Source organism: Pyrgilauda ruficollis, unplaced genomic scaffold (assembly GCF_017590135.1).
Source record: "Pyrgilauda ruficollis isolate IOZ18807 unplaced genomic scaffold, ASM1759013v1 scaffold7, whole genome shotgun sequence".
Taxonomy (NCBI): Eukaryota; Metazoa; Chordata; class Aves; order Passeriformes; family Passeridae; genus Pyrgilauda; species Pyrgilauda ruficollis.
In genome coordinates this window covers 702,151-714,161 of record NW_024528821.1, presented here as the reverse complement: position 1 = coordinate 714,161, position 12,011 = coordinate 702,151, and positions in this window count along the sequence as shown.

The following is a 12,011-nucleotide window of genomic DNA, read 5'->3' as shown; positions in this document are numbered from 1 at the left end:
AAACAACATACTAAAAGTGCACTAAATAAGGTGTCACTGCAGATCTGACAATCAAAGAAGGCCCAAGGACAGCATTAGGTGATGAAAAAAGCATCTGATACATTGTGAAGGACAATTCCCTTCCACAGAGTTCTACTATGGACTTACAGCTACGGACAAGAGTAAAGCAGATTATACACTAAGAATAAAAAGCCTGATCTTGAAAATAACTAAAATGCCAAAGATTATGAAGAATGCCAATGACAGAAAAACTGGAATGCAAGAACTCTCCCAGCCCCAGGCCTGTGGCTTCAAACACTGCTCATTCTCTCTCCAGAATTAAGTTGAATTTCTTTACCTCAAGCAGAAAGTAAGAATAAATAGGAGTTGGGGAGGGGGAAACAAGAGAGGTAATTTGCCTAAGAGAGTTAAATGAGATGACTCTGGTCTATTTTCCTTTGTTATTCCATGCCTAATGAAGTGTCTGGGTAGTTGGAACAGCTCCTGCAGCATGATCTGATTGTTGTAGTTGCCTGTTTGTTTGCTGTGAGTTATTGTTTTATTTGGCTCTCGTTTCTGAGCTGTTTCCCTGCTCTGCTGGGCAGGCTGATGCTGCTGGATCGTGTTTATGAGCCTCTAAATGATTGGGGAGCTGTTTCTCCAACATAAGAGATTATGAGAGACAGAGAGAGGGGCTGAGCTGGGCTGTGCTGGGCAGAGCACAGACTGCTGCAGCATATGATGGTCTTTGTGTGTCCAAAACCCAGAGCAGCATTTGAATGCACAACAAAGTGTGGTGTTTGGTTTGTTTTTTTGTTTTTGTTTTTGTTTTTTTTTTTCCAAAAGCAAGTTAGTTGGTCAGTGAACTCTTAAAATTACACAATGTCCTTCATATCAAACAGCATCTTGAAGGATCATGGTGAGCATCAATACCTCCAAGAGGGGCTCCTTGCAGCCACTTATACCTGCCTGGGGAAGGTATGACAGAGATTTCATCTTCACAGCTGTAGCTTCTGGCTTCCTATCTAAGTTATAATCAATATTTTCCGTTATGCCCGAGTAGAACATCAATCACCTAACACCATGCTGCATAAATCAAAGCCTGAAATTAAATTCTCATGTTTCCTTGCAAGTATGAATAGAATATTTTGTGATTGTCCAGTACCAATCAGTCAAATGCTTTCTGGGCTGAGGAAGTCACATAGCACTTTGGAAAATTTACTCATCACTTCTGCAAAACCTTTTTAGCTTAAGTTCCTTATTTCCTTAATGTCTTTAAAGCCAAATAGGATCATAGATAGTAACAAAATAGTCTCTGAGATAAGGAAGGGGGCAAGGGGAAACTGAGGGGGAGGAGAAAGGTTGTGTATCTTTTCCAAAAATAGGAATTGCAAATGCCAGACCAAAAATCTGGTGCATAAACATCAAAATCACAGCATGCACCCAAGGCCTCCATTAGAAGGTAACTTCTGACCCCTGCTAAGGGAATTAAAAATCTGCAGTAGCACTGAGGGCTAAAGATTGCCCTTTCAGTCCTCCTCACTTTAGGTGTTATGAACAAAGGCCTTTTGTGATTCTTTTGCAAAAGGGCACTACAGCAAATTCCAGTTCATTACTTAAAGGGTTTTCACCTGATTTGAGGAACCCTGAGAGCTCAGAAATTCTCATAAGAAATATCTCTGTCAGGAAACACTTCATTGTAACCATGCTTTTGAATAGAAAAGCAATGGTAGGGCTTGATGCATTTTAGGTAAAGCACAGCATGAAACAGAAAAACAAAGATCACCAGGAGAAACTATGTGAGAAAATGAAGATATTCATGTCATTTTAAAGAGGCCTTAGGGTATCACAATGCACAACATCCAGTCATCACCTACAACGATAGTAACTCTGCTCTTTCTTAGGTTATTCACTATTTAACATTAAAGTTCCTCAAGAGCTCAGAATTTTGCTTCTGTGTAGGCTGGGTCAAAGGATTTGGAAAAATGAAGTAACAATAGCAGCAAGGTTTCTATCCCAATTCCCTTCCTCAGCCTCTCTGAATGAAGTATTACTGCTTTGGCACGTCAGGACAGGGAATTCTTGGATTTAACCTCAGTGATACTTTGGTCAAATCCTCCCTTTCCTACACTGGGAATCTCCTACAAGAGTTCCTGGGACAATCAGTTATTCCTTGTGCCTGTCAGGTAAGAGCTGAGAAAAAAAAATCTGTTAAAGAGAAACAAAAGGTGCCTACACATGGACAGCCAGCTGGTTTGCTCACCCCACGGATGCTTCCCAACCCTGCCTGTGGGCATGGCAATAGAGAGAATTCCAGCTCTGATCTTTACTGCACAACCTCTGCGGTTCCAAACACATTTGCTGAGCTCTGCTGTGTCCCAGAATAAAACCTCTCGTTTGGTTTTCCTGCTGCAGCCATGCTGAAAGCAGCTGCAGGGTCTGAATGAAGCAGGCTTTGTTAGACTTGGGCTGGGCTCTGCCTCCCTCAGAACCCCTGGTCTGGGGAGCACTTCCACATCCTCTGCAGGGCCAAGCACCATCAACAGCTAAGGCTTCGAGGCACCTGCAAGCCCAGTTGGAAGGGCTGGCTGTGGCATCAGCCCCTGCCATCAATAAATTCCGCTTCTGCACATGATATTTCAGGCAGCCACTGAAAAACGGGTGACACAGTTGGTTTCACTGGCAGAGCACACAAGGTTTTATTTGTCAACAAATGGGTTTCATGATCCATCATTAACACTTGATTGATTGGCCCAGCACTTTGGCAGGGTATTTTTTTCTGCCACTTTTCTGCAGCAGAATGTATTTCAGGAGCTGTCTCAGGCACTGATTTGCTGGCAGAGGCTGTGCTGGCAGAAGGCAGAAATGTTTCCTTGCATTCTCTGCTGGTCAGCCTGAGAGCGTGGAGTAGATAACATGAGGGACTACGTTATGGCTTTACATCTGTTTTTGTTATGATCAGATCTGTTCTTCCTCTCATGACAACAAAAACAAGTCTCATTTTGCTTCCTCGCTCATCGAACGCAATCCAGATTCTCAGTTGTAAAAAATAAAAAGATATAAAAAACCACCAACCAAAAGCAGTGCCCAGCCCGACTAACCGCTCTATAACCCAAATTTTAAATATTCATCTTTACATTTTTTCCATCTTTCTTTGTGCAATAAATACATTCAATCAGAAGAAAAACACACTAACTCACTGTGACAGATTGGACTCCATCTGTCAAGATTTCATGTTTGATATAGACTGGAAATTGTAGATAAAGGGGAAATATTCAGGTACTGTTCTTTCAATGAATGTCCCAGAGGGAGATTAAGGGAATGATAAATTGGTTATGGTTACACCCTGAGCCAAGCCATTGGAAGCCTAATTAGAATGCAGAAGGATTGCAGCCAGGAAAGACAGATGCTGGAAAGAAGAGTGGTATGAGGAAAAGGATTTTAGTTTCAACTGGGACAGAACAAATGTACAAATGACCTTAAGTGTTAGCCAGGAAAGAGTATATTTTGTCATCTTTGTCGTGAGGATGTTCCTGCAATAAACATCCTTGCAGAATCCCAAAAAATCCTACATGCAATGAAGGATACTTTTGAAATACAAAGAAAAAGAGGAGGTTTGCTTAAAGTCCATTCAAGGGACTAATAAAGGTCTACCAACTCAGAGCATTAGGGTGAAAATTAGAAATCCAGAAGGTTTGCCTTATGAGAGCATCCTGCATGATTCTTAACAATTAATTTAATTTACCTGAGTTTCCTCATGTGTGCCAAGAGTCTCCAGTGAGCTTTCCTGGGGAAAAAAACAATAATAAAAAACAATGGTAGCAAAGAAATATCCCAACACTAATGGGGACAACAAACACTTGGAGACAGACATTGTCTTCTACACGAGAAGAGCCAAGTGTCTTCATGGGAGAGCACGGGAACAAATATTAATTCCACCTAATCAAGACAAACCAAGTACCTGACAAAGAATATTTATGCAAAGTCACCCTGAGCTGCTGGCAGGAGTGCAGTGGCTGCAGTGACAGGCCAGCAGGGCTCACCGGGGCAGGGGGTGAGTCTGGCTGATGGGCTGAGCTGGCCCCTGGCACTCAGAGCTGCACAGGCACTGAATGCAAGATTGCATTTCAGCCACAGCAACCTCGGCTGGGAGCTCAGCAAATGCCAGCACTGCTGGAGCGATCACACAGCACAAAGGGACACTCTGAGAAGCTCTGGAATATCCTGGCGCTGATTTTCTCAGAGCTGGAGGGTGCCACTGACCCACACATCAAACCTGCAGCACACAGGACATCTAGTTTGCCCTTAAATTCTAATAAAACCAAAAATTCTAATAAAAAACTCATAAAAAATTCTAATAAATTCAAAGTAAATTCTAATAAATTCTAAAATAAATGCTAATAAAAGCAAAACAGGAATCATCCAAAAGAAAAAGCATGAAACAGATTCTGCTCTGTTAAAACAAAGGAAAAAGGAAGAGCCTGAGCCCTGGATGTTGGGTTGATGAGAAGAGCTGAAAGGTCACCAGCACCTCTCCCACACCTCTGTGGTTTGATGCTTGTCACCCTCTGCCTTTGGCTCTCCAAGTCTGTGCAAAACCTCGACCTTCAGTCACTACAGCAGCCCAGGATTCAGTGAATGATCTTCCCCATGGCACAACTCCATCCCTTCTCAATCACAAACACTGAAGCTTCTCCTTCACCTCTTCCTAGAATCTCTGCTTATTAATCTTGGAAGACAAAGATATAAGCCACTACTTCCAGAAGAGGAAAAGAAATATTCATTTTGTATTTATGAAGGAGCTATTAGTAGCAGTGAAATTTTCCATGCAACACATTCCTGTAAATGACATTAATTGGATAAAAGTAGTGCAGGCTTCAGGAAGAAAGAAATCCAGACATTTTCCTGACAGACATGAAAAGAGAGACAGATATGTCCATATTAACAAAACAAAATACTATCAATTTCCATATATATTATCTCAAAGACAGACAAATTCTGGTGATAACAATGTTATTTGTGGAAAGTTTAGTGGTTAAAGCTTTCAGTAGAACTGTGTCCTGTTTTGTCCTGGAAAAGCAAGACAAATTCACCTCAAAATTTTGTATACAACTGTCAAACAGGACAATGATTACAACCTCCTCATTAAGCTACAGACACCTCAGTAAAAGATGCCTGGCAAATGTCCTTGAAAACATTAAACCAAAGAATTCTTGCAGGCAGCAATACAGATTTTTGGCCAGCAAGTTACAATAATTGATGTGTCTGTGCATTTACAGTGCAAGAGGACTGTTTGCACAACAATGTTGGGTTCTGTCATTACTCATAATTTTTGAAATAGAAATAAACTTGTTTAATTTAATGATAGAAGATAAAATTAAAAACCCAGCTCCTCACAGCTGTGGTGCCAATGTTTAGCACAGAAAATCCAGAAGATGTTACTCCAAGCTCAGTTTTATGTCAGTAGTGTCTTCTCCCTAATTTACTCTCTCTCCCTACTTAATTTTTTTTCTTGTTTCTGACCTATCAAGCTAAGAAATGGACTATGACAACACAAAACTAATTACTTCCTTTTTCTTTTAATTCCCTCACAGGCTAAGGAACTAAACACCACAACAGGAACTCCAAGAGTAACTGGGCTTCTGTGTCACTGCGCCAACCACCTCTGAGCCGAAACGCAAACTTTAATTTAACAAACGTCACCGGCCCCATTGCAAAGCCTCAGCCCCTCAGAGATCTCTGCTGGGGTGACATTGAGGGGCACAATCTCAGTGCACAGTGAGATGTGAAAGCTGTTTGCATTAATGACTACGGACAAGGGACGCAATTATTGTAAACACAATCAACTTTCCCTAATCATGGCCCAAAACCAGTGCTGCTGCTGTGTGGTGGATTAGAAGAACAGGAATGGAGAGTATTATGTAGAAAAGTGAATTAAAAGAGTTCGGCAGTTTATAAATGGCTTTCTGCTTTCATTTGGATGATTTTTTTCAAATTCTCAGACAGTCCAACCCACCTGTCACCACTGCTATCAAAAATATTTTATTTGCCTTTAAGCTTTGTTGGCTTTTTCAATTATGACAAGAATAGTGAGTGTTTGGGGTATTTTGGTTTTTTGTTCTTTTTGGTTTTTTGCAAACATCTCCTCAACATATTTGCTATTTTGCTACTTTAATCTGTATTAGTGACAAAGACCTGGAGGTTTAAGTCTGAGGATCACCCAGCTTCTGACACTGGTAAGATTTAAGGATGACAATTTGGAGATCAAGGGAACTTTACTGCAGGCAGTGGAGGGAGGCAATTTTGGGATTTAAGTAGCTAAAGCCACAGTCAGATCATAACATTTGTTTCCTTGGTTTTTAACAGAGTATTTGAGGAAAAACCCCATTAATGCAGATCTCTCTGGGGTTCAGTTCATAGAGGTGCATAGGGCACTCTCATACATTGCAATTTTGTGTCTTTTTAACGTTTCAGGCAGGGTATCTTCCAAACACAGATGAATTTTTTTTTTTTTTTAATATCCCTTACTAAATATAGAATAAAACCAAGTACGACAGTGTGGCCTTGACTGTGATTTTTCTTTTTTTTCTGTACAGTTCAATATTCATGCAGACAGTTTTGCCATCCCCAATGAGGAATTTCCTCACCTCCTTTCCAACATGTGCACAATATTGCTGGCTGCTCTTCAGACACAACAATTTAATTTCCTCTCTTTACAGGATGCCTAAATCTCCATGCTTTAAAATGTAACCACGGGCTTGGTTCTTTTGAGTTTGCTTAAGCTTAGCTTTCCATCTCGGTTTAACTTCTGTCATGCACGTTTAGGCTCCACTGCCTGCCTGTGTCAGACACCAAACACCAATTTCCCTTTCTTTTGTCACCAAAGTTATCTGCACTGCAGAGAGTTTTTATTCAAGCCACAACACTCAATGCATTAATCACTTATATCTTCTGTTTTAACAAAGAGAATAAAGGGAATGATAAATAAGTGTATAGGTGAGATGATTCAGTGGTGATCCTGCATCTGAAAACGACATAGTCTGGTCTCCTGAGAGATTCCTGCATTTGTTTCCACTGCATTTAGCATCTTGATAAATATTATGACTATCTCAAGCTCAATCAACCTTTGCATTAACATGAAAGATAATTCTCCACCCATACAAGTGCACAGTGAGGAAAAAAAAGAGCTCAGTTTGGGAAGCAGAGAGGAGCCTGGTGTGGTTAAGTTTCCTCATTACAGATGCTATTTAGGACTCAGTCACTGCTGATATCAAGGAAAAAATCTAGGAAAGTATCTTATCTGAGCAACCTATTAATTAAAGTGCAGTATAAAGAGAACAATTAATTATCAGCTGTATAATTGCTCACAATAACCACTGACAGGAAGAGAGTACTGCCACAAGATATACTGGGTGTAATCAGCAAAATAAAGCATAAAAGCCTTTTGCACTCCTTTCTAGAAACACATCAAGTATAAAACACTTCTGGTAGCCATCCATAACATGAAAGGAGGAAAAGTGAATAAAGAAAGAGCCTGTGATTAACTCATTGGCAGAAAAATTGCTGGTCCCGATGTCCCAGCATCGATCCTCTCTCTTTGGCTCTCCTTCCCTGTGGCTGCAGGAGGTTTGGGGAGCTCACATTTGTTGCACATTCTGTCTGCTGGACTTCCTAATGCCCCAGCAAATACTTGCCAGACAAAGGCTGTTAAATGCTTTCTTTACCCATGTCAGTGTGTTTGACAACCCTTGTTTGCTTCTCTATCTTCTTCTCTGTTGCCTTCAATCATGACTAGCTCTTCCAACTCCCTTTTTATTTCCTTATTCCTCACTCTAATTTTTCTAGTTTATTATGCCCTATTCTCATCTGACTTTCTAGGCTGCTCAGAGCTCTACTTTTCTTGTCTCCAACTTCATCCCCAGCAATTTCAACACCATTACTGAATTTCTTGGATAAACAGAGAAGCACAACACAGGGACACAATTGAAGTACATTTTACGAAGAAAATATCTCCATTTTTTAAGATTTTATAGTGAAAAATAAAGTTTAAAAATGTTACTTAAAAGAAGGGGAGTAAAATAAAACAAAGGATTTCTTACCAGATGAAAAAAAAAAAGAGACCAATGCATCACTGAGGTACCAAACACCTGCTTTTAGACCAAATGGCACAAGTTACCTTTGAAACCACCAGATCAGGTGGAAATGGACACATTGCCTTTATTTGCAGTGACAGCCTGGTGGGAGTTTGGTGTTTTGCTCCTGTACCTAGCAATGCAGCTGCAGCAAGCCCAGCCACAGCAGTGGCCACCCTGACCCACCTGAGTTTGTGGCACCAACAGCTGTCCCCAAGGAAAGTCCACAGGGCTCAGGCTGTTCCCAGCTAAATTTCTTTATTTACACACTCTTCCAGCCAGCCTGGGGAGAGGTTCAGCTGCTTTCAAAAACACCAGAGCAGATCTCAGGGCCTGGGACTGCTGTCAAGTCAGGTAAAAACGGAATCACTACAGAAACATCCCTGTACTTTTCTTTGATTAAGTAGTGAGAAAATATGTTTCCTTCAAAATACTTCTCTATAATAGGATTAATCATACTGGAGAAGCATTAGAGACTTTGTGAGGGTGGAGATGCAGATATTATCAGTGCCCTGTGTCACTTCTTGGAGCTTAAGAAACTCTCCCCATTTATTTCTTTATTCACAGAAGTGAATTCATTGTGTTAATTGGGAATGGGAAAGAAATTACTTTCATTCACAAACTTCCAATTGATTGGCTGTCTTATTTTGTTAGAAAGAGTGAATAAAGCCCTAAACAAATAAACTAATCTACCTAGGCACACAATTATTCATTGTGATTCCTTTTACTGTGCCCCTTTGCATTCATTCTGGCTGTAAGAAAAAAACAGCCCCACTCTTCCCATCTCACTGCACACGAGATGTTTTCAAAGACCCTCGTTGGCCATTCTTCATAAAAGTCTAGATTAATTTATTTGCTTATATTAAAACCACACAAAAATACTGATTTGCTTAAAATTAGTTGTCTCCAAGAGAGTTGAGAAAATATTACTTAGTCCTATGGCCCAGGTGAATAGTTCTGTAGCTGATCTTTTGTAAAAGGCAGAGATATCAAAACAGAATTGTGTTTTATTTTAAAGAAAATTGTGGTGGTCTGGATTATTCTTGACACCTTACTAGGCAAAGCCAGGCTTCTCAGCAGCATCAGGCACCAGACACCTACAGACTTCTCACAATTCCTATCATTTAATGTCCCCTGGGGAAATGGGCAGAGTCAAATATGTTCAGAAAGTTTTCTCTCTCTCTCTCATTTTATTTTTTTTTTAATAGAACTTACCTGATTGTTATATTTACCAGAAAATGTAAACTTTTAGAAAAAAGACTTCTGAAGTCTTTTGAGAAAATCAGTTTTGGTTTTGCAGCTTTTACAGACGTAAAATGAAGCTGACATGAACTGCCCAAGTAAGCAGCGGGGTGACTGACAATAAACCTCTCAAAAATAATTTCACTAACTAAATGAGATTTTTTGGAACATTTCTGAACTGTAAATAATATAAAGGTTGGTGCTCAAAGATTAGAGTAAGTTAGAAGATAATTTATTTTCTGTGTGTTTTGCAAAATACAGAAATCCAATTTCCAGCTACGTTTTCCATTACCTGAAATAAGTATTGGGGTCTGATCACACATTTAATAAGAATATGCATAACTTTCTGGAAATTTCATCAGGAGAAAGGAGGATATGGACAGTATAGACAAACAATCCAAGGAAATGAAGCACATTGGCTTTGAGAAAAAAATGTTTTCCATATTATGATAAAAGCCCTTTTAGAGTGCTAAGGGAAAATCATCTTCTGCAGTTTCTTGGACATTTTTCTTTGCTCTGAATTGACAGATTTACTTGGCATTTTGGTAAAATTTATTTCAGCAGCACTGTTCACTTGCCTAAGTGTTTTAAAACATATATTTGATTAATAAGCTCGCTTACTGAAACACAGACTTTCAAGAAATCCAAAAGATTATTTCCCAGAAGTTGGTGTTGGTTGTTAAGAAAACCACTGACATGTTTAGTGAGAGCACACACTTAACATGTCCTGTACAATATTGCAGAGGTGGGAAAATCCACTTGAGGCTGTGCCAGAATTCTGCTTTAGGCGAGGACAGAGCTCCCCAGCAGAGGGGACAGCCCTGATTCCATAATTTGCTTTCCATTTTTGTCCTCCTTCACAGGCTACATCCCCTTGGATGACACATTATTGGGTTTTAAAAGAAAACACAGCAAATCCCTGATGCTGTTTAGAGCAAAATCCTGCAGGAATGGCTGCAGCCCAAAGGAGCAAATGTCACAGCACAGGGACAGCAAGAGTGCCATGGCAGGACAAGGGACTCTCAAACCCCTGCAGGGTTTGTCTTGGGGTGTGTTGAGCTCCAAATCTCAGTAATAACTGACAAAAACCCATACATACATACATATAAAAATATACATATGAAAATATTTTTGCTTGCTTCCACTTACTCGAATTTCCAAATGCTTTGCAGTGAAAAGCGGAATCCATTTTAAATCTTTGTAAAATGGAAAGATGCCCCCGAGCCCAGTGAGCAGAAAGTCTCTTTGCTCTTTTAAACTAGTGACAAAAGTTGCAATGGCACACAGGGAAATAGCTCAGCACTCAGAGCATTTGCTTTGGCTGAATGATTCCACTCTGCCTCAGTTAAAATTGCCATTTGTTAATATAGCACATAATTTGATTTAAAAGTGAGACCAATTCAGAGATTTCATGTCTTGCTATCTGTGTGCATTTTCTTCACATAGTGACTGAACACCTTATAACTCCTTGGAAATGCACACTACAGTGAAATATAATATTTAGTCAGTTTATTACCATTGCTAAATGCACTGTTACAGAATAAATCTCTAAAAGCATGTCAGGACCTACCTAAGCTTTGTGAATGATTGAATGTTAATGCTTGCGCTGGCCCAGGAAAAATCTAATTTCCCAATATTATGACAGCTATACAATGTGTAAATGCTGAAGTCACTGATTACATTCAAGTCAAATATTTATTTACCAACTGACAAAATGTTAGTCCTGGCAAGATAACAAAACCTGATGCTAATTAAGGGAACAATTTTTTCTGATGGCATCCAACACTAACGCAACAGTATGTTTAGAACAACAAAAAAACAAAAACCCAAAACAAAATACACAGGCATTTCAAAGATATTTTTTCCCCCCGAAGATGGAATAATTCTATTTCATGCACCTAAAATTTCATGGCACTATTAAGAACATTCTCCCCCTTACATACATCTGACTTTCCTTTACCACTGTTACAAAAGGTGGTGGCAACAAGGTACCACGGAATGGAAATATCCAAGCAAGAGAGATTATTGCATTATATTTCTACTTCTGCCACAGGAAAACATCACTCACCTCCCCTGAAGATGTGAAGATCCTGGCATGGAGCTAACAGGAAAATACAAACCAGGCCAGAAAGTTTCTGCAAAAGCAGCACTTCAGGATGAAATAATGGGAGTTCTGCAGGGAAGGCAGCTGAAAATCAGAATTTGTCATCATGAGAAACTGAAAGACAAGACATATATATATATACACACACACACATATACATGTATAAAGACTGAACTTGGTACTGGATCCAACTCATAGGCAATCCAGTATTTTTCCTCTTCTTTCTTCTATCCCCCTCATTTTTAAATAATAATTGATGATTTTTCTTACTGTTTTCTTTTTTTTTTTTTCCTTTTGATTCTTCACATGGAATTTTCAAACCTACAGTCTTTCTCAAATGTTACCTCAAAAATCCAGAAAATCAAGAAAAAATATATAGTAAAAATTGGCTTTTCTACATTGATATCAATCTTGGAAATGGAATTGAAGTTCCTGTCAAGTCTGATTTCCTGAACTGAAACAGTTCTTGAATTTTTTTTTCAACAGGCACTAAAGGTTTTCTTTCTTCCTTTAAAGTTGAAATTCACATGTGAGAAAGAGGCAGGTAGAGAAAG